Source organism: Papaver somniferum, unplaced genomic scaffold (assembly GCF_003573695.1).
Source record: "Papaver somniferum cultivar HN1 unplaced genomic scaffold, ASM357369v1 unplaced-scaffold_107, whole genome shotgun sequence".
Classification (NCBI taxonomy): domain Eukaryota; kingdom Viridiplantae; phylum Streptophyta; class Magnoliopsida; order Ranunculales; family Papaveraceae; genus Papaver; species Papaver somniferum.
Window position 1 is genome coordinate 225,666 of NW_020619603.1, and position 9,170 is coordinate 234,835.

A 9,170-nucleotide genomic window follows, 5' to 3' on the forward strand; every position below is an offset into this window, starting at 1 on the left:
GTTTTATCTAAATAGGATTGATTATCTTTATTTTTTATACTAAAATAGAATATAATTTACTACCTACTTGATTAATAGTTTAATACTATTAGGCACCGTGCATAATGACTCGCGCAGTGCTGTAATAAGACCTTATTGAAAAATAATTTATTAATTGAAGCAGAACTTTTTGTCTGACTGGATCAGAACAAGAATCCAATCGGGATAGCTACTGAGCCATTCACATTGATTCCTAGGAAATTTGGCAACAGAGTCTGCTATATGGTTAGCACTTGGCATCTCTGTTAAACATATGACAGTCCAAGAATTGAAAGTACGGATAATTTGTAAAGCATCATATATGGTTAGCACTAAGTTCATACATACTGTCCTTGATTCCCGGAAATTATCTGGGCAAAGATTAGAAAGAACTAGTAATAATGAAGTTACAGATTCTTACTCTGGGGTTAAATGGACATGAGTCCCTTTCAACTGTGGTATACTGTTAGTGAGAATTACAGGGAGATCCATTCTCCCAGATTTTTCTACTATGAAACCCACGCTCAGAAAAATACAGACGCTGCACCCATTTTCTGGAAGAAAATTATTCTCAAACCCATAATTTCTGAAATTATGTTTCGGTCTTTTTTTTTTTTTGCTTCTTCTTCTCAGATTCGTATCTCCCTACAGCTTTCTTTCCTATCTACCGACGGAGTCTAAAATCTCGATTGAGATTAGAAATTGCAACAACCAAGTTGGGTCCGTTTGTCAACTGGATTGGGTGTATTCAAGGGTTCGTTTGTGATTCGAATCATCTACAGCTGAGGTAATGTTTGAGAGGAAGAAGTTAGGGTCTGATCTGTTGATGTAATTGATTGTAATTGATTATGAATGAAGTTTTAGAAGATCAGATAAGGAATTTCGTGAAGTTGCAAAACTGAAATCAACAAAGAAAAGGGGATCTGGGACTGATTGATTAAATGGGTTTTGGTGTTTGTGTTCGAAGAATCGGGAGCTCGAGGTGATGTAGAAGTTTGGGTTGTATTTTAACTCAAGAGAGCCAGGAAAGAAGAATTTCTTACATCCCCTATTTTCTCTGTCCAAGAGATGTTGTTGTTGTGGTTGATTGTGACAGTAAATGATGATGATTGAGTCTAGTTTATAATTCCTGGAAGAAGTGGAGTTATTGGGCCGTGTTGAATGTGAAATTGCAGGAATTGGAGAGCTGACGGAGATGGTTTCTCAACATACAATAACACCATCAGGTAGCGTATATCAACTGTTCGACAGAAAAGCTGAACCACCATCTTATTACCACCTAGTTCGCAGCTGTTACAATGGTTGCTGCTATGGGCATTGCTGATTATCTGGGTCGTGTAAGAAGAGGAGAAGAAACAAATGCTGCTGCAGATGTTTGTGTGGGTGTTGTGTGATGTTGCCGTGGGTTTGAAACCATCAAGATATCGAAGGATACATGTTGTCTATGGTGAGGGTTTGGTACAGTTCTGGCAGCGAGAAAAGAAGGAAGAAAAGGGTGCAGAGTGATTCACAAATTTGGTTAGTGCTGTGGAAGATTTGGTCAAGGATAAACAACAAGAATATAACCAGTTGCAGCTGCTTGACCGCACCGTTTCCTTGCTAGTTTGCTGTGCGTTTGTGGGATGAGTACAAGGGTTGTTTGCAACGGATGTGGCGTTAATTAGAAGCCAGTAGGGTGAGCTAACTTGGGTACCAATTTGTTTCAGCATCGGATAGAGTTTGGGTCCTTTGAAAATAGCTAAGAAAGAGTGTAGCTGTCGTCGGTTTTATGAGATGAATGGCTGCAGATTGGTGGTGATTAGTGTTTGTATCGAACAAGGATTGTGGAAGGCGGTTTATGGTGCGACATTACAGGGTTTAGCACATCAGGTTTTGACTTGAATCTATGATGTTTTATTCTACGTCTGCAACAATGGATATGAGGGTGTGCTTGTTGTCCGAGATTGAAGAGTCTTATTTTTGTCGAGATATAGATGGGGAGCTGTGAAGTTGGTGGCTAGTTATGCATGACACGTTGTTATGACTTCATAACATGTCATGCGGTCGAGAAAATGTCTGCATAATCTTTCATGCATCAAGAAAATAGCTGCATAACCTGATATGCATCCAAAAATATGGTTGCATAACGCATTATGCATCCAAAAATATGGCTGGATAATGCATTATGCATCAATTTTTTCTGTATCCACTAAAATCAACCAAAACAGTGGCTACATAACTTGTCATAGATGAAAATGGATGCATAACTTGATATGCATCAAAAATATTGCTGCATAATGCATTATGCATCGAGAAAATTGTTGCACAATCTTTTATGCATCGAGAAAATAGATGCATAACCTGATATGCATCCGTAAATATGGATGCATACTGCACTATGCATCTTTTTTTTATGTACGCACTAAATCAACCAAAACAATGCTTACATAACTTGTTATAGATGCATAACTTTGTTATGCAGTCGAGAAAATGGTTGCATAATTCGTTATGCGACTGCAGAATGATTTATGCATCTTTTTTGGTGGCTGCATAATGGTTATGTATCAAGCTTTCGAAAATTTTACATAAATTGGTGATCACCTCCGATTTTTTCGTGAAAAACAAAAATTTGACATTCATAAAAAGATTTCCAACGATATACAATTTGTAAAATTACAAGGCGCGGATTTTTAGATATGTAATGTCCAAGTTGTGTTGTCAATTATACCCTTGAAAAATTAGGGTGCATAACGAGTAATCTCAGAAAAAAATAGTATGCATAACTCGTTGCGTAGCCAATTATCCGCCATGCAAACATATTTAATAATTTCATATAATTACAGGTGTCACAAAAATAATTATGGGTGTTACTGTACCCAAAACTAATTGTGGGCCTGACAATAAGAATATTATTTTTTTTTTGATCTCCCCCTAATTTTCCCATACTGTTATCTCTACCCTTCCAAATATTATTTTATTTTTGCAATTTCCATTCGCCGTTCTTTGGTTGGTGAATACAGCGAGCAGGTTACTTATATGGTTTTTCCTACCAAACCTGATTACTCTGCACGTTACTTGTTTAATTTGACATATATGGTTATTCCCATTCCAGAATTGTTGTTGTGCAGACTGGAATGATTCCACGAACCTAGTGCTCCGGGTCATACCGTAACTTACTTTTCAACTCGAGTAAAGCTAATAACATTGATAGGAAACTCATTTTACCAAAATTTGATGATAAGTTGATAACACATTGGAAATAGAGAATAGTAGACATGCGTATCCATAAGAAATACAAATCATTGTACACAGACAGACTCTGACTAAATCAAAGTCATTAGGGGAAAAAAGTGCCCAGTTCAGCACGGCATGGAAGTTGGAATCATCCTCCCCTGCTGAGCACTGAGCACACAATGGACTATGCCATCATTGCACTACATCCGCTCCTGTACATGAGCCAGCTTAACAAATTCAAAGGAGTAATAAGAAACCTACAGATGCAAATACCATCCAGCACCAGAACAAATATAAAGATGAGTACTTCATTCTTCTACTAGCAGTTTCATATTATCTGATTTAGATTGTTTAGTCTTTCGCAAATGGTCTTCAGCATCATTTTATGGGACTTGCTTCAGATGGGCTACAGTAGCCATTTGATAACCAATCGTTTACATTGCGTGGTCATCTATAGCGGTTGCATAAGAAGCACAGGACACTGCATCTCTGAATGAGCACCGTTTTGAGATTCGGGCTGCAGGAAAAAGGGAAGAAAGTCCTAAAAAGAGAGAATTAACAGCAGAAATAGAAGCCAAATTTTAAAAAAAAAAAAAAGACACTACCTTGTTCATCCAAAAAAAGCTCTACTCATACGTGATTAACATGAGGACCACATTCTGACATTCTATTTAATGATAACCGAGTTTCCATCTAGTGTATTTATAATCAATCCAAATTCCAAAGCAACTACATGGTCAAATCTTAAGTCTCGTTTGCGAATTCAATATCTACAGTCACTCGCTTACAAAGATATCAGGCAGGCAGTAACTAAGCCACATCTCTGGCGTCTATGAATTATCAACAAACTTCTATGTCCTAATGCTCAACTAAACATGATCATAATATAACAATTCTTAAAAACTAGTTTCATGAAAACTAGCAGAACTAACAGCTAAAATTAAAGTTAAAATTGTTAAAAAAAAAATATACCTATATTACAGAACTCAAATTATACCTCATTTTTCCTTGCTCCAGCAACTGAATTTGTCCCACCGGATTTCCCTAAATACCAAATTCTTGCACCAGTCACTGATGGAGCTAACTCTGCTTCTCCCTTCCTCATCAGGACCTTGTCCAAATACTTGTTCTACCTGGCTGCAATGCAAAAAGAACTACAGTTGGTGAATTTTTTACAAAACCAGGATAATTTGATATGCTACGTTTAGTAAAAAGATCAGAACATTAGCACCTAGTCAAATTATCTTCTTGTTAAATTAATGGAAAGGTGAACAGAGAATAGTTTATCAATACGAATCCAAGAATGTGTGCACAAATTCAAGACCGAAAGTTGTTGCAGTATTATATATGGAGCACACCTCGGAGATGCAGAGCCATGTCCATCAGTCCCTGGTGCAGATGTTCTTCAAATACTGAATTGAAATTTATTTTCCTGTCCTCTCATTGTGACCGCTGACTGATAGAGCCGTAGAAGCTTAAATGTGAACTGCCTCTGGATGACAATCCTGCATATCGTAAACATCGACTTCATGAGAATGACACATTCATCTCCAGCTTACAGTAACTTTCCATAATATCATTGCCAACTTTGAGATTATTCTAACGTTTTGGTCTCTATGAAAAAGAAGAAAGTTTTAGTGCCTAATTAATTTCGAAATATAAACAAGGTAATACAAAGAAACCACTCAATCAATAAACAGTGCTTCGACACATTAAATTGCTTTATTTGTATCTAGCCTGGACCACCTGGTTTAGAAGACGGACATTTCTTATGGATGCAATGATACACGAAGATGTTCACAACGTATAAACACAATTACAAACAATTTTTGCATAGTCTACATAAAAAATATTCTGAACTAACTAAATTTAAATTAACCATCAGAAATCCATTTTCAACATGAAGACCTCTTTCAGGTTACTACATGATAACCCAGAACTAAAATTACAAAAACACTTTTGTATGCATAATATGAAATTTAAGAGAATAGGTAGAATAGACACTTCTTTCCTGCTCCAACACCTTACGGTCATCTGTAGTAGTTTGACCACAACAAAATCATATCGATTTGGTTCATAAAAAAGTAGGGGTCTCATCATAAACCTCCTTATACATTAATCTACAAAAGCATGTCACACATTCAGGGTCTGATCGGTCTACTTCAAGGATTTATCACGTCGCATCTATGTTCATACGATAAATCCATCAACACATAGTCCTCGATCACTTCCTCAAAGGCATGTAAATTATGTACATAACAAAAATGTAAAACCTAAATCATGTGTATCTAATACTTAACAAGCAATGAAAAGGTGAAATGTTGTTACCTTGAATAATTATACCCAGGCAGAACATAACAGTGATGACCATGGCATACATGACATTAGTAATAGGCGATGCAGCTTTCATCTTCCTATGTGGAGGACTAACAAAAGTGGTGTTTTTCTGTTGTATCCGAACAATAAAATACATAACGCTAGGGTTGTCTTTGTGTGTCTGATATTACACTACAAACCCATACAGCAAAAGGTGACGACTGGCCTTGCTTGACTTTCAGTTTGGTCTTCACTATCTCCAAGCCTCGTCACTTTTGGAATTAGCTCTTGGCCAGGTACTTCAACTGAAGATAATACTTCAACAACAGTCTAGTTCCTTTGCAAGTTTTCCCTAAGTGGAATGCTAGACTCACCTAAAGATACCACCTGCAACTCTATCCCTGATTTATGGAGATCCTCTTCACGAATCCATACATTTCACAGTTGAACATACTTAACAGCTCCAAAACCTAGTGCAGTGTCGGCTTGCTCAATCTCATGTTTTGACCACATTCCTCCGACGCCTGTTCACAAATGAAACAACTACTGACATTCAATGGCAGAATAATAATTTAGACGGATAAAAAGGAATATGGAGAATGATTATTATCATCTAATGCAACAGATAAGCGGTAACTGCTGCCAGCTAACTTAACAAATAAAATGAACCGAGTCGTACTTCCTTAGCGATTAAATCCTTGCAACGTGTTTCTGCTGCATTCAAGAATTGGACCATATCATTGTGAGGAGCCAGGGAATTGGACCATATCACTGTGAGGAGCCAGGGAAGGTACTGAATCATCTCGAAAAGTATGAACAACTTTCAGAACAGGAGTGTCTTGGACGTTAGGTGCTGGAAGCCAACCTGCATGCTTCCCGACCTGCAAGAGAAGTATCAAATTCATTAATCTTTCTTTATCAATGTTACCAACACTTATGTTACAAAAGTGTCTAAACAACATGACTGCTGGCAAATTCAGATGGAAATACAGTTACAAAATCAACTGAAATTATCGACACAAGTATAACTAGACACTTCGCACTATCAGAACCCCACTGCAGTCTGAATCAGAACTAATATACTGTAAATTATCCACACAATTCTAGTTAGAAACTAGGAACTGGCCAAAAGATCATGAAAACAAAACTAAAAAAATAAACATAAGAATGCCAACATATGAGGAAACAAAACGACCTGAATCACGGATTAGGTATCACAAAAGCCCCCATTGCAGTTTGAAGATGAGTTTCGAAATTCCCAATAAGAAAATTTCTAGAACATAAGAAATATACCCATCATTTGACCCTTCTCAAAGTTATATAAACATAAATTTACCAAGCAGGAGGGTTTCTTTTAAGATGTACTACCACACCATTAGCAATATCAACAACATATATCTAACTAAGATAATCAACAAAACCATGGATTCGGAATTTATCAAACCTTATGGATACACTATATCATTTTCCAACTCTGAAACTTCTAGGGTAAACGATCCACAAAGATAAGAGATAAAAGAGGAGTTGAGTAGGATAGTACCCTGAGTCTGTGTCATTCTGTGATTTTAAGTATAACATTCAGCAAACTAACCTCAGAGCGGCTAGATCAGCAAGAGTATCGAATTGGTACATGCCGGCCCCGGAATTCGCTGTAACAAATCAATAAAGGCACATATTAATCACAATTACTTGATTAATAAAATTCATTAAGATGCAGCATCAGAATACCTTGCTTGTCATCCAAGTTCATAAGGCTTTGTTTTGAGAGGAAATATAATCATGCTTTGTTTGTCTTTGTGTGTTCGGAAACCCTCCACCAGAATCCCATACGACAAAATCAATGATCCATCTTAAACAATCCATCGATACCTTACTGTCTTCTTACTTAATGATTCGGGTTTTGATTTGGGGGAAGATCAAAACTGAGAAATAGGAATTGAAACTGGTGGGGAAATTGATTGCATGGATCGATCTGCAAAATTTGAGATAAAGATCTGAAATTATGGAAATCTGAAGATTGAAGGCGGACTGGACTGATTAGGGTTTTACAATTTCTTCTCTCTATCTACTGGAATTCAGATTTTAAGTGGAGAAACGAGATCTTATCTGTGTAGTTACCAAAAGTGCCCTTCTGACAGGACTGTGTGATTTCTAAAGGAACTCTCTTTTCTGATCAGAGCACACCCTAAAAGCACACTCGGCCCGAATAGCTTGATATACATGGGGCATACACCGGAATGAATCACAAGGTTGCTAAAAGTGGTTATCAACCTCTATGTCATTTGGTAATTTAATCCAATCACATCTTAATTATCTAAACTTTGATAAGGAACCAAAATTGCAATTGCACCTGCAGATCGGTGCTGCTTAAAACTGAACGGAAAACAGAAGTCGGTGGTGAGACTAGACTTTTTTTAGCCAACTGTTTGTTACCTTCGGTTTATACATCACTGAACAATACCAAAAAAAAGTGGGGATCTAACTGTTAAAGAGGCTCATAGAAAGGTTGTGATTGGTTCCTTTAGTCACAAAGAAAGGCTCGGCGATTGGTCCTGCGACGCTGACTTAGTCAGACGATAATCTTCTTCCTCATCTTGAACCGAATCTCTGTCAATTTGTTTGAATCAATTATTAGGCTTTGATTATCTGTTAAATTTGAATATTTCTCATAGTTTTTTTGTTTATTTGAGTTATGATTTCGTGAATATAGGAGAACCCTAATTTTAAAACTCTGAAGTTTCTCGATCTGGTTTTCACAATCAATTTTGGTTTAATTGAATGATTTCTGCAAAGTTTTAAGTTGATTTGCCTTCTGTGAAATTGATTTAAACTCTTAATCTTTATTGATTAATTTTCTCCTATTCCTTTTTAGTTTTAGGTCATGAGCTAATGGAGGTGCACCCATAGAGTTTTAGTCCATCATCATCATGAATCTGCAAGGAGAACTGGCTGTGAAAACTTCATCAACTTCTGCTAATAATGGGTCTTCTTTATTGGGGGTATGAGCTGAATTAGAATCTTTTGATAACGGATAAGGATATCCTACTTTGTTGATATATGAGTAATATGAGATTTACTCTGTAGGGATTAGATGCGACCTCAATAGCTTCTGCAATTTTATAATTTTCTAGAGTTAAAATTTTTTGGAATTGAAACATCAAGGGTTGATTCTCTCTCAGAGTTTACTTCTCTATATGGAAAAGTTGAAGAGTAATTAGAGGTTTCGGAAATGATGAATTACATTGTTTTAAAGCTTGATTAATCAATTCATCTCTCCCAAGATTATCAAAAGTTGTGTTATAATTTTAATTAGTAATACAAAAGGAATTTTTTATAACAAAAGTGGATGGAATCTTCATGTATAGATTAAGATATCTCTTTACTACCTATTATTCAGAATTTCTCTTACATTTGGCAATTTTGCTTAATACCTCTCTGGTTATGAGTTAATCTGAATGGATGGAATAACCATATTTAGATTTTGACATGCATTATACTTATTACTATGCTGTCTATTGGTTTTTCTGAAGTGAGTAACCAAGTCATTTTGTCAGCTCAATGCAACCAACTCCTTATTGGCAGTCATCAAAGAAGGTGTTTTCAACTTACTCTCCTAAGCATGC

General features: G+C 36.4%; 1 long non-coding RNA gene across 3 annotated transcripts; it reads right to left on the reverse strand.

Annotated features, from left to right (window-relative positions):
- Positions 1-3,220: 3,220 nt before the first annotated feature.
- LOC113328255 lies at positions 3,221-7,602 on the reverse strand. Of its 3 annotated transcripts, XR_003349320.1 has the most exons (8): positions 7,276-7,602; positions 7,139-7,196; positions 6,743-6,820; positions 6,227-6,428; positions 5,560-6,071; positions 4,590-4,736; positions 4,229-4,368; positions 3,221-3,748 (listed from the first exon to the last, which is right to left on the reverse strand). It is a non-coding gene; the product is annotated as an uncharacterized LOC113328255 (long non-coding RNA). The 3 variants fall into 3 exon arrangements; XR_003349318.1 differs by lacking the exon at positions 6,743-6,820; XR_003349319.1 differs by lacking the exon at positions 6,743-6,820 and having other exon boundaries at positions 7,088-7,196.
- Positions 7,603-9,170: the final 1,568 nt, after the last annotated feature.